Source organism: Monodelphis domestica, chromosome 4 (assembly GCF_027887165.1).
Source record: "Monodelphis domestica isolate mMonDom1 chromosome 4, mMonDom1.pri, whole genome shotgun sequence".
Classification (NCBI taxonomy): domain Eukaryota; kingdom Metazoa; phylum Chordata; class Mammalia; order Didelphimorphia; family Didelphidae; genus Monodelphis; species Monodelphis domestica.
This window is the reverse complement of record NC_077230.1, coordinates 358,685,794-358,698,614: the sequence shown is the minus strand read 5'-3', so window position 1 is coordinate 358,698,614 and position 12,821 is coordinate 358,685,794.

Sequence of the window (12,821 nt, the reverse complement as noted above, 5' to 3'; positions counted from 1 at the left end):
ATTAAATAGCCTGCAGTTTTTACTTCTTGCCTGTGGGTGGCACTACACCTGCGTGTAGAGGGTAGGACACTAGAGGATAGGACACTCTCCAAGGGAAGGATTCCCTGAAAATTAGGGAGAAAGAGATAACAAAGAAAAAAATTGGTTTGGTTATACATATGCCCTACAGGGTGTGGTCATTCTTTAAGGAATGTTTGAGGGGGGGAAATTTCCTATAAAAGTTGTCTTAAAATAAAAAAATAAAACAACTCAAGTATTATATTTTTAAGATTCATTAAAATTTTAAAAATACTGGAGTTAAAAAGGAACTAGAGAAGATACGAGAAAGAGTGAGAGGGAGGAGGGGTAAACTTATAACCAATCACATAACCATGCAAATGTGAAAATGCAGGGAAAGGTATGCTGGGAGATACAGAAGGAATTCTGGGAAATGTAATCCTGGGGTTCAAGATTTTCCAACTATACATTTTCCCTGTGATCATATTGGGAGACCACTCTCCCCAAAAGAATCATCATAGAAACATAAGTAACTTATAAATTGCAATAATTTGTGGATAAAAGGAAAAGAGAACAAAATCAATGATTGCTAGATTGATAAAAATCCAATTTGGGGGCACTCCCCTTTGACATAAGAGTATACATTCAAAGCAAATACATTAATACACACATACCCCAGTTCAAATTCACATCCCGAAGTCCACTCTGGATCTTCTAATGAACTATGTGGTCTCTACAGACATCTTCATGATGTGTTCTCGAAATAGTTCACTTTCTGGATTCTGGGAGGTAGTCTCTTGTTTCTAATCCTAAATTTACTATCAAAGGAATTTAAACTTTGCATTACAGCATAATAATATAGTTACCCCTGAGGAGGATGTTGACAAACACAGAGATCACTCTGGGATGTATGGTTGAGTTATTAGGTATATGAATCAATTGGCAAGATAAATAAAAAACACCAAAAAATCCAAATAAAATAGAAAAAATATCTTCTGTATGAAATATAAAATACCAAAGTCTTATGTCTAAAAAATCTAAGTAAAGGAAAAACCAATCTATAACATGATATAATCTATAATCTATAAAATATGAATTAGGGCCCAATTAAAATGATTTAAGCAATTATGCACTTACCCAATTGGTATCCAGGACTACAGAAAGTTTGCCACACTATGAAAGATAGAAAAGGGACTATATGCTCTTAAACTTCAGTTTTTCCTTGTTGCTACCTCTCAGCTCTAGTTCTGGGTTTTTGCAAATTGCAGTTCTTCTAAGGTTATATGATGGCCTGTGCATTGAGAGGTCTGGAAGTCACCTCTCAACACTGACTCTATCTCCTCTAGGAACTGATGATGGATTTTAGGGCCCATTGTAGAACTCACTATGAATATTTCCCTGGGGCTTGGGTTTTCACCTCAGATTTGAACAGGCAAGGTTCACAGACTTGAGTCCTCGCTGCAGGCTTGTGCCAGGGGTTTAGACTCCAAGGGGTGGGCACGGGGTGCACTACTCTTGGCTTAGATATTTCTCTTGGGTCTTGAAGTGGCCTTGTAATATGGTTCAAAATTTGGAGCAGTAGATAGAGGTTGGGTGGCTTGCATTTTGTGGGTGGTTTTACTTCTGTTTCCCTTCTCATCCCAGTGAAAAATAGACTCTCTCTGCCTACTTTTCACATCGTTTTCTACAAGAGAGTTATTTCACTCCCTACCATTGTTAGTTCTGTGACTCCAGTATTCATTTTTAGATGTTATTTTAAGGTTGGTTTGAGAGGATTCTTAGATGAGTTCATTTTTCCATGCTTTTATTCCTCCATCTGGTTCTCCATCCCTATAACCCCCCTCCCACTACCAGGTATTTTATTCTATCTTTGGTTGTTTTCATTGGATTATCTCTTTATATGTCTTCTTGTAGGACTTTTTAGTAATGTATAAAAATGCTGATTTATATTCTACTTCTTTGCTGAAATTATGGATATTTTCATCTTACTTTTTAGTTGAATCTCAAAGATTTTCCACCTATATCATCATGTCATCTACAGATAGCATTAATATCTCTTTGCCTATTCTGATATCTTCAATTTCTTTTTTCTTCTCTTATTACTATTCCTATCAATTTTAATCCTATGTTAAATAATAATGTTAGATAGGCATCCTTATTTCACTCTTAATCTCAATGGGAAAGCTTCTACCTTCTCTCTAATAGAAATAATATTTGCTAATAATTTTAGTTAGTTGTTTCCTATCATTTAAATTTTTAAAAAATCATTCATTCCTATGCTTTCCAGTGTTTTTTTAATAGTATTTATTTATTTTATCATTTTGAAGTACAAACAGGCCCTTTTAATTTGAGATGTTCAGTTAACCTGTTCAGTCATTTTGGTCTCCAACCCAATCCTTTTCTTCTGTTGGAAGTTTTCATCTGCCTACTGGTCTTACCATGATTATTTTATCAAATCTAAGAACATTAACTATAGGACTTGTAGCCAGCTTCATAGCCCAACATTTTTGAAGGCAAGTATCTGGAATGCCAACATTTTGTTTTTTTCCAGTGGTTTTTTTTTTTAAAGAATGAGTATTGTGTTTTTTCAAAGGGTTTTTCTGCATTTATTGATATAGTTATATGGTTTTTATTACTTTTATTGATATTATCAATTATTTCCCGGAGCCATCAAAGACCACACTGTTTGATGTGATAGCACATGGGAAATGAGGACTGCAAAGCAACCCCCAGGAAGGATGGAAATATCTACTGAAAAGCCCCCCAAGTGACTTTCCTTATTAACATCCCCTTATTATTGGACTTGCTATGATTATTATTCTTACTTAGCCCCAGGAAAAATAGATGAGAGCAACATGCTTAAAGGGTTAATACAGATGTCCCACTCTGCCCCCCTGAATATTAATAGGAGATCCCACTTACAAAATTAAACCTAAGGATTCTTATATAATGTATAGTTGAAAATATGTTACCCTAAAAAAAGAACTACATATCCCAAGAGCCCACTGGCTTCCTGTCATTACATACTTCCTGTAAACAAAGGATAAAGGGCATGGGCATTGAGGCTCCTCCTCTCTGATGTAGAATCAGCAATGATGGTGGTGAGTGGGGATGGCTAAAAATGGCTAACCAGCCATGGGCATGTGGTTTGTATTTTGTATCCTCTTTATTCCTTGATTTCTAATGATCATTTAATAACTCCCTTAAAATATATTTTTTATTATTAAGATTTTAATTTTTGAAGTTGGCAACCAAAAGGGACAAGAAATTCTCTCAGTTTTTTTTAAGATAGTCTAGATCAATTTTTTAAGCCACATTTCTCCTGCCAAGACTTTTTTCCCACCCCACCGACCCTCAAAAACTCCAACTCTCTTTAGAGATGCATTGTTTTTCTTTTCCTGATTTTTGCCCCATTGCTTGCTCTCCCTACTGGCTGGGCTATTTTTAGTTGGGGGACTCTTGGAGAAGAGAGAAACACTTCTCTCACCCAATTGCTTGAGTTCTCATTCATCCTTTATTCCTCGTTCCTCAGTGCTGACTCTGGCTTGCTGATTCTACTTCCTCCAGCCCTTGACCCCAATCACTCATTAGGGTCTGCCCCAGCCCCCTGGCCTCCAGAAATCCTCCTCCTGATATCTGGCTCCGCCCCTAAATTGGCCTCCACTCTGACCCTGACTGCTGTTGCTTCCCCTGCTGGTCTGATTGCTGTCAGCAAAAAGATAGGAGTCCTTGGAGTTTCTCCTTGGGGCAAGTGGTAAAAAACAAACAAACACAAAACCAGGGGTGTCGTTTTCCTTAGGCAACAATTAGCCTCCTAACTCCCTCTGGGGAAACTAGTCTTTTACCCCAGAGGGGAATGAGGAGAAGGAAGAGACTTTTCCAAATAGGATGTCAATCACAAGCATGGCATATTCTATGAAAGAGCAGTGCATTGCCTATTTCAAACAGCTTCTACCATTCATGAGTGCATTAATCCTTTTGCTTATCTTACCTGAGATTCAGGGGAGAAATTAATCTTCCTGCAACTCTTTTCCATTTGGGCCTGCCCAGTTTGAGATTCCTAAAACCCATGTTCTCCATCGCTATGGGAGATCCCACAGTGCTGACAATAAGGATCTGAATTTTAGAAAAAGGAACTTTAAAGGGTCTGGAGGTGACATTTTGAGCCTTTTCAGACTACATTTTTTTTCAGTGAAAGTCTCTGTATCTTATTGTATTTTGCTGATTGTTTTGTTTAAGATTTAATTTTGTTGTTTTAATTTCATATATTAATGTATTCAATACTATTCTGTTACACTGAATCAGTTTAATCTACTGTGTTTTAACTATTAGATATATTGTTACCTTTCCCCTATAACTATACTGAACAAAATATTATAAAGCCCATAAAAAGCTTTTTCTTCCATTTCACATTTGTTAAGTGTCACATAGATGATGGATGAACTCAACCTGGCTAACAACCTTTGGAGAATTTAATGAGCTATGAATTTAAATGGTAATTCTAAGGGGTCTTCAGAAATATTTTTAATTAACTAGTGGTTTCTGAATGGATGAGTTTTTAAAAAATATTTCTATTATAAAGAATGTAATAAAGGTAGAGAAACAAAGAAATGCTCCTACCAAGGTATTTCTATGAAGCAGGAAGCCAAAAAGAGCCCCTGAAAAATGTCTTCAGTTTAATTTACTTCCACCAGAACAATCTTGATTTCTTGGTGATGTTGTAGACCCAAATAAGTTTTACTTTGTTAAAAAATATATTAGCCAAGTTTGAAAGATTTGCTACATCTGTAAAAATTGTGACAAATATCCATCAGTTCATAGGTTTTGGTTTTTGTTGTTTTTTTTTTGTCATACAGCAACTTATATGAAATATGATAGCGGGTTTGTTTGCTATTGTAATTAACTGGATTATTGTGAATTTGGGGGACTTTGGTACTCCTTTGAATCTACATTATCTACTGTATTTCTGTTTTATTCTGAAAATCATTTGTACTTACACAGTGGTTAAGTTAAAAAAAGGAAATGAATCTCATTTTTTTGGTGACAATATTTTTCTTTAACTTTTTTATTTTGCAATAATATGTTTAAAAGACACTTGTTATAATGTCAATGCATACCCAAAAAGCTTGTGTGCCAAGTAGATGTGGGATCATGAGGGTATAAAATAAAGCCAAGCCTCAGCCAAGTTAAAGCAGTTTTTCCTGTGAAACCTGTGCTGCAAGTTGAATAGAAATGTGTCCCATTCTGCTAACACCATTCCACCTCCAAGACCCCATCCCCTGTGGGAGGCTGACCACCCTGCAGCAAATTATGTTGGTAGTTTTCCTTAGATTAAAACATCCCTGCATTCTTGGTATGAAACTTCTTTGGTTACAATAATTAATCTAGTATTTTATTTAGAATGCTTGCATATTATTTAGAATGCTTGCAGTTTTTTCTTTAAAAATTTGGATGTTATTCTATTGATGCATATAGGTTTAATATTGGTAATGATTCACCATTTATGTTACCATCTAACATTGTATAATTCCCTTGTCTATCTCTTTTTATTATATCTATTTTAACTTTAACTTTGTCAGAGATCAAGGTTATCCCTATCTTTTTATATCAGTTAAGACATAGTACATTCTCCTCCAAGCCTTTATTTTTATTCCATGTGTGTCTCACTTTTTTAAGAGTGTTTTTTTTTAAACAAAAAATTGTCAGGTTTGGGTTTTTGATCCATTCTTCTATCCATTTTCCTTTTGTGGATGAATTCATCCCATTCATATTAAAAGTCATAATTACTAGTTATTTATTTCTTTCCATCCTATTTTTTCTCACTCTCCTTCTTCATCATATCCCTCATCTTATGTCCAATTTCGTCTACCCATCCCCTCCAATTCATACCCTTTCTTAGAAACCTTCCATTATCCTCTTCCTTTGCACTACTAGTTCCAAATTTGTCCACCATTCTATGGGTCCACACAATATCCCTTCACCATTAGTTCTTATTCTTAGTTCTTATTCTATCCACCTTTTTAAAAGTCTTTTCCTGATCCCTCAATCATGTCCTTCTATTTTTGATATGATTTGATTCTAAAAACCTTTCCTTATCTTGTCCTTAGTCTCTCTTTTCCCCTTACTTTACCCCATTTCTTGATATATAATCCCTCATAGACATGCCTCCCTTTTCTTATCCCCTTGTTTTACTTTCTCAATCTATCCTTCCTTCTTTTAGTCCATCAGTTCCTTAAGGGAATTCTTAATCCCTCACTTAACCTATCCCTTTTCCCTCCTGTTTTTCTTATCCATTAAGAATGCTTTTACCCTTCTAGTTATATGTGCTGTTCTCTCTTTAATCCAGATCTGATGAGAGTAGGGTTCTAGTATAAGCAGCCCTCCCCTTCTCTGTAGCATTTCTTCTACTCATTCCTCTTATATATGAGATACTTGTTTCATTTTGCCTCTTCTTGATATATTGTATTATTTTAGCTAATTCCAATATATCCAACTGCAACCTTGTCTTTTATCTATGTATACCTTTTCAAAGGAACCAGGTAATAATATCAATAGTAAGGTTAATGAGTGCCATTTTCCCATATAAAAGTCAAACAATTTGACCTTTCGAATCATTTATGTTTGGTCTTTCATAAATAATTTGGATGTTTCTCAGAGATCCAATTTTCTACTGAGTTCTGGGTTTTCCTCCAAAAAGAGCTGAAACTCTTTTAGCTCATTAAATATCCATTTCTTACCTTGTATAATTATGCTATAATTTGTTGGGTGTGTTATTCTTTGTTGTAAACCCAGTTCTTCTAAGCTTCAAAATACTGTATTCTTTGCCCTTTGTTCTTTTAATGTTCAGGCTGCTACATCTTACCTTATTCTAACTGAAGCTCCAGAGTACTTTTTCTTGTTGCTTGTAGTGTTTTTCCTTAACCTGGGAGGTATGGAACTCAGAAATAATGTTCCTGTGACTTTCCATCTTTGTATCTTTGAAGTGGTGATCAGTTAATTATTTCAGTTTCTATTTTATCTGCTAGTTCTAGAATTTCTGGGCATTTTTCCTTGATTACCTCTTGCAGTATAGTATCTAAACCTTTTTAAGGATAATACCTTTCCTTTTCCATTACTATTTTTATATTGTCTCACTTTATGTTGTCCCTTGATCTATTTCCTAAGGCAATTGTTTTTGAGAAAATAAGTGTCATATTCTTTTCCTTATTTCATTATCTTGATTTTGCTTTATTACTTCTTGTTGCCTTTGGAAAATTAGCTTCTCCTTGTCCAATTCTAGTTCTTTATGGATTATTTTTGTCCATGGGGTTTTGGAGCATTTTTCCATTTGGATATTCTTTCTTTCATAATTTTGATAGTTTTCTTGCATTGCTCTTATTTTATTTTAATTTATTCTCAACTTCTCTTATTTGGTTTTGAAGAGTTCTTTAAAGCTCTCTAAAAATATTTTTTGGAACCTGTGACCATTTATAGTTTATCTTTGCTATTTTTTTTAAACCCTTACCTTCTGTCTTGGAGTCAAAACTGTGTATTGGCTCCAAGGCAGAAGAGTGGTAAGGGCTAGGCAATGGGGGTCAAGTGACTTGCCCAGGGTCACACAACTGGGAAGTGTCTGAGGCTAGATTTGAACCTAGAACCTCCCATCTCTAGGCCTAGCTCTCAATCCACTGAGCTACCCAGCTGCCCCCTATCTTTGCTATTTTAAAATAGATGCCTTCACTGGTCTCTGAATGACTTTAGGTCTTCTCTGTCCCCCTAATAGCTATAAATAGTTGGATGGTTTCTCTTTTGCTTGCTCATTTAAAACTAATTAGCAGCTAGGCCAAATGACTTAATTATTACCTTTATGCTGGAGTTCCATGATTCCCTGGTGTTGGGGGAATGGGGCTTCAGGATTTTGATGTTTCTTATTTCCTAGGCCCTTTTAGTTCTTCCAATTTCTATAGACTTGGGTCAGCTGTATTCCCTGGTTACCCATCTCCAACTATATCCCATGTGCTCCAACAAAAGCCCTTGGGCATCTCTACCAATGCAAGCAGACAACCAACTTCCCCACTGTGGCAGCAACCAAGAATTCCACTCTCTTGGGGGCAACCATATCTAAAGAGGTCTCAGTCCCCCAGCAACCAACTCATATGTGGTCACTCTTTTCTTCATGCTATAGCCCAGGAGAGAGCAGGCATCCATTTTGTGCTACTCTTGTTGCTGTAGGAGTAAAAATGAATAAGTACTCTTAGTATTTAAAATATATAGAATTTTTAATAATAAATCAAAAGAGAGGGGAAAAGAAAAAGGTTCTTTCAGTCAAGTGAGCAGAGCAAAAAGAGCCAGAGACTCATACTTGCAGCACTTTACCAAAACCACAACCCCCCCAACAAAAGAGCCCCACAGAGTTGGTCTCAGCCAAATTTCTCTCCCAAGCATTCTTATGTAAAATGAGGGTGTAACTTAAAAGGATACTGGAAATGTAGCTCCAATATGGCAAATTTTCCATCTGCACATACCCTTCTATTATTCTTTGGGAGACCAGTCTTCCAAATGGATCATTTTAAACATAATTGCCTGAGGTACATACAATTTTACACAGAGAAAATACAACTACTTTGGCATAAGGAAACAAAAGAGAATCAAGAACAAAACCAATTAGAAGACAGTTCCCTTTGGTACAAAAAAGTACATATAAACATATATATTCAACCCCCCAATGTTAAATTCTCCACATTCAGTTTTAAGCTCAGGAACTCCTGGAGCACCATGTGATCTCTACAGGTATCTCCATGGCATCTTCCACAAGGAGTTCAGTCTCTAGATTCTGAGAGGCAGCAAATATCTTACCATTAATTTTTTTTTCTCAAAAAAAACTTAAAACTTTTTATTACAAAATAAAAACATATCCCACCCCCCCACCGGAGGAGGATATCAACACATTCCCCCCAGAGGGGGACAGAGGGATACACATAGGAATCACATAAGGATACATAGTTAAGGCATAAAAGACATATGAATCAATTATCAAAAACATCAAAGAACCAAAAGAAATTTAAAAATAATTTCTGAGTGAAATATAGAATATCAAAATTGTGAAAAAATTCTAGGAAAAAGGGAAAACATTCACAAATCACAACAGGTTCTTGTAGCAATCCATATACCATAAGCCTGCAACAACCATCACTCACTAACCCAATTTAACAGTCTGGACTCCAGTAAGTTGTTACATCATGAAAGAAATCAGAAAAAAAAAATAGGTCTCAAAACGAATGGGAAATGGCATTCCCTGGTTTGACACTTTTTTCCTCTTTCAAGGATAATGGAGCCAGAACAATTGATGTTATATACTTGATAAAGAGTGTAGAACAAGGAAGCCCTGTATTTAACACATGTTAAACAGCCACAACCTCAAGTCTCACACATGATCAAGTCCTTATGCTCTTTGTGCAGAATGTCATCAATCCCCATAGAATTGGTTTGTTTTTTTTACCTTTTGTGCTTGTGTGGCACTTTGCAGGTCAACTTCTGTGCTCCTTTATGGTCTGCTTTTTCCTTGATTCAGACATATTCATTGAGCAAATATCTCATGGTATGTTAGTGGAAGGTTGAAAGTCCAAAGCTTTTGGGGTATGCATCTATATGCTATGCAAATGGACATCTTAGATTATTCTTTTGCAAAAAGTAAAACAGTTTTAAAAATCTTTTCAATATTGCTGATGTGCTTTAAATCTAAAAAATGAGAGGAAAAACTCAAATACTGCATCCCATATGCAGGAAGAAAAACCATAATGAAAAATATGAAAATTGTATATATTTCACAATTACAGAGGTAAAATATAGAGGCTACTTGCCAAAATATAAAATTCATTTCCTCTTTAACTTGCTATGATCCTCAGTATTAGTGCAAATGAGGTAGTGCAAATTTTAAATTTCCTCCATATTGCTTGGTCTAGCACCCAGGAATGTGCACACCCACACTCCACAGGTATGTGCTAGCTAATGACAAATCATAAACAACAAACTGCCTCCCTGGGCTGTCCTAAGCCAAGGTTGAGCCACCATTGGCACATGTGAGATGCAGGAAGTGAGGTAGAGAACAGTCTCTGGAGTTCTCATCACTTCCTGTGGAGAGGGCTAGATGCCAGTTCAATCCTGGAGCTCGGGCTTGGAGGAGCCCTGTAGACAGCTTTCCTTCAGATCTGTCATGTGAGTGATAAGGATTGACTCCCTTCTCTGCCTTGGCTCAGCCTGAGCCAGAGAGGTTTTGAGTTAAACTCCTTTCCTTCTCTCCCTCTCTCTCTCTTCCTTCCTCTAATAACTTCTTCCTACTGTTGTAATTAAATCACAATAAAAACTCCATTCTGACTTGAGTGTTTCATTTAGGGTTTTATAAACAAAATCCTTGGTTACCAATAATTATATTCAGTCTCAACCCCTAAATTTTAACCATAACAGTTTGGCTGACCATGTAGATTGTGATGAGTCCCCTCAAAAATTTCCTGAATTTTCTTGCCTCTTACACTACTACCTCTTCACTCAGTCAGTCCTTTTAACAGCTAACTCAGCTTAAAGACACAACTGCTAGAACAGGTGAGTATAAAACTTTTTTTCTCTTCTCTTTTCTCCTTAAATTGGAAACAGCAGTTTTTTTTTTTCTTTTTAACCTTAAGGGACAGCTGGGTAGCTCAGTGGATTGAGAGCCAGGCTAGGTTCAAATCTGACCTCAGATGCATCCCAGCTGTGTGACTCTGGGAGAAAAAAAAAACAAAGGAAAAAATCTAATTAGCTAACCCTTGCTGATTAGCAGTGAGGGAACTCTGGGAAAAGGAGCCCTTGCTTTGATCTCGCAACAAAAACCACTAGATCACCAGGGTAAAGGTAGTGAGCCACCTTAATGCCCATTTTTCTGTTTTTCAGCCTCTCTAGTTTTAAAAATGTAAGTGGGCTTTGCTCAAAAGAGGATAGCACATGGACCTAGCAATTTTAGCCTGAGGACTAAGGGGAGATCACTTGTGACCTCTCCAAAATTTACTTTTAAAAGGAGTCTTAGCCTTAGGCACAAGGCTTTGTGTTGACTACCTTCTTACTTGTGACCCCTCCCAAACTTTTAAAGAGAGCCCCAGTCCTAGGAAAAAGGCTTTCTTTTGTCATTCCTTTACACACTGAAGAACTGAATAGATTCCCACCCAAAAGCCTAACCAAAAAGAAAGGAAAGGAGAATTTACAACAAAATAAGACCCTTGGCAGCAAGGAGAGCCATCTACTGACAAGGGTCAAAAGTTACAGGCAACTTAATGATTGACTTCAGAAAAATGTGGCTTCAGCCAATGCATGGCTTACTTATGAATTGGCTTATGAGCTCCATGACAAATTCGTTGTCTCTCTAAAATGGCTCATCCCAGAGGATTTATGGCTATTCCTGATCGCTGCAATTCTCCCCCTTGGGATTGTAATTCTTGGAGCTGTAATATTATATCTAATTTTCTCTAAAAGATCCTTGGAAAATGCCATGTATAAGATGGGGAAACAAATAGGATTATGTCAGTATCCTCCTGAAGAACACGTTTTATGACCAAACCAAACAATTGTTCCTTCTACTACTCAACAATATGCAGAACTAAATACTCGGCTTGAGCTTCTAGAGGAAAATATGGGGGAGATCATAGCTTCTATACAAAGCATTAAAAGAGATGTAAGGCCATCCCATAATAGAAGTGATTTATCTCTCCATACTCCATTATTATCAGAATCCCTGTCCAACCCTGCCCTACACAATTTGGCTCCTAATTCTCAAATATCTCCTATCCCCACCTTAGCCCCAGTCCCTCCCACCTATGCCTCCTACCCCGCCCCCTCAGCCCCTTCCCCCACCCATTCTTCCATCCCCAACCCCCTTTCCCTGACTACCCATGCTACCTGCCCTGCCCACACTATCTTAACCTCCCCCATTTTTAACCAACCCACCCCTTCCCCTTCTCTTACCTACCCCATTGAGAATGGAACAAGAAGCTTAGAAACAGGAACACTAGATAATTTAGATAGAAGTTTATTTCCGTTAAGGGAAGTACCCACATTTAATAAAGATGGGAACTTGGTGTCTGTAAGACACTATAAACTTTTAACACTGACTATTTAGATAAATTCAACTTAAATGTTCCATCATTTGAGGCAGAACCAATGTTAATTATATAAAAATTAGAGAATATATTCAGAACCTTTGACGCCTCTTGGATGGATGTTGAAAATTTGTTAGTTAAATTTCTGACAAAGAGAGAAAAAAATGTTATCTCTCTGGCTAATCAGAAGAAAGGTAAAGGAACACACCACTGGCCAACTGTAGATCCACACTGGAACCCCAGTGTTGCACCAGATCACACAAAACTAGCCCTGGCCAGAGAAGCATTATTGCAAGCCGTGAGAGATTACTCTGATAGACCTGAAACATGGGGAAAATTTCAACTCTCCCGACAGGAGATTGATGAGACCCCCTCCCAATTTATGGACAGACTTATTGACATAGGAAATACATATATGGAACTTGATTTGACCAGAGAAAGGGACATTAGACAAATATGCAGGCAATTCATTAAGAATTGTTGTTCAATGGTAAAAGACTACTTTAAAACTAGCTGTTCTGATTGGGAATCTATGGACCTTGAAGAACTGAGGAAAGTAGCAACCTGTGTCTATAAGGGTCATGCAAAAATACCTGAGACACACAATAAGTCAGTGGAAGATTTAAGAAAAGAAATTGAAATGTTAAAGGGACAATTGAAAAATAAGGGAGAGACCATAGCCCCTTTGCAGGAATCCACAAATAAATCATTAACATGCCT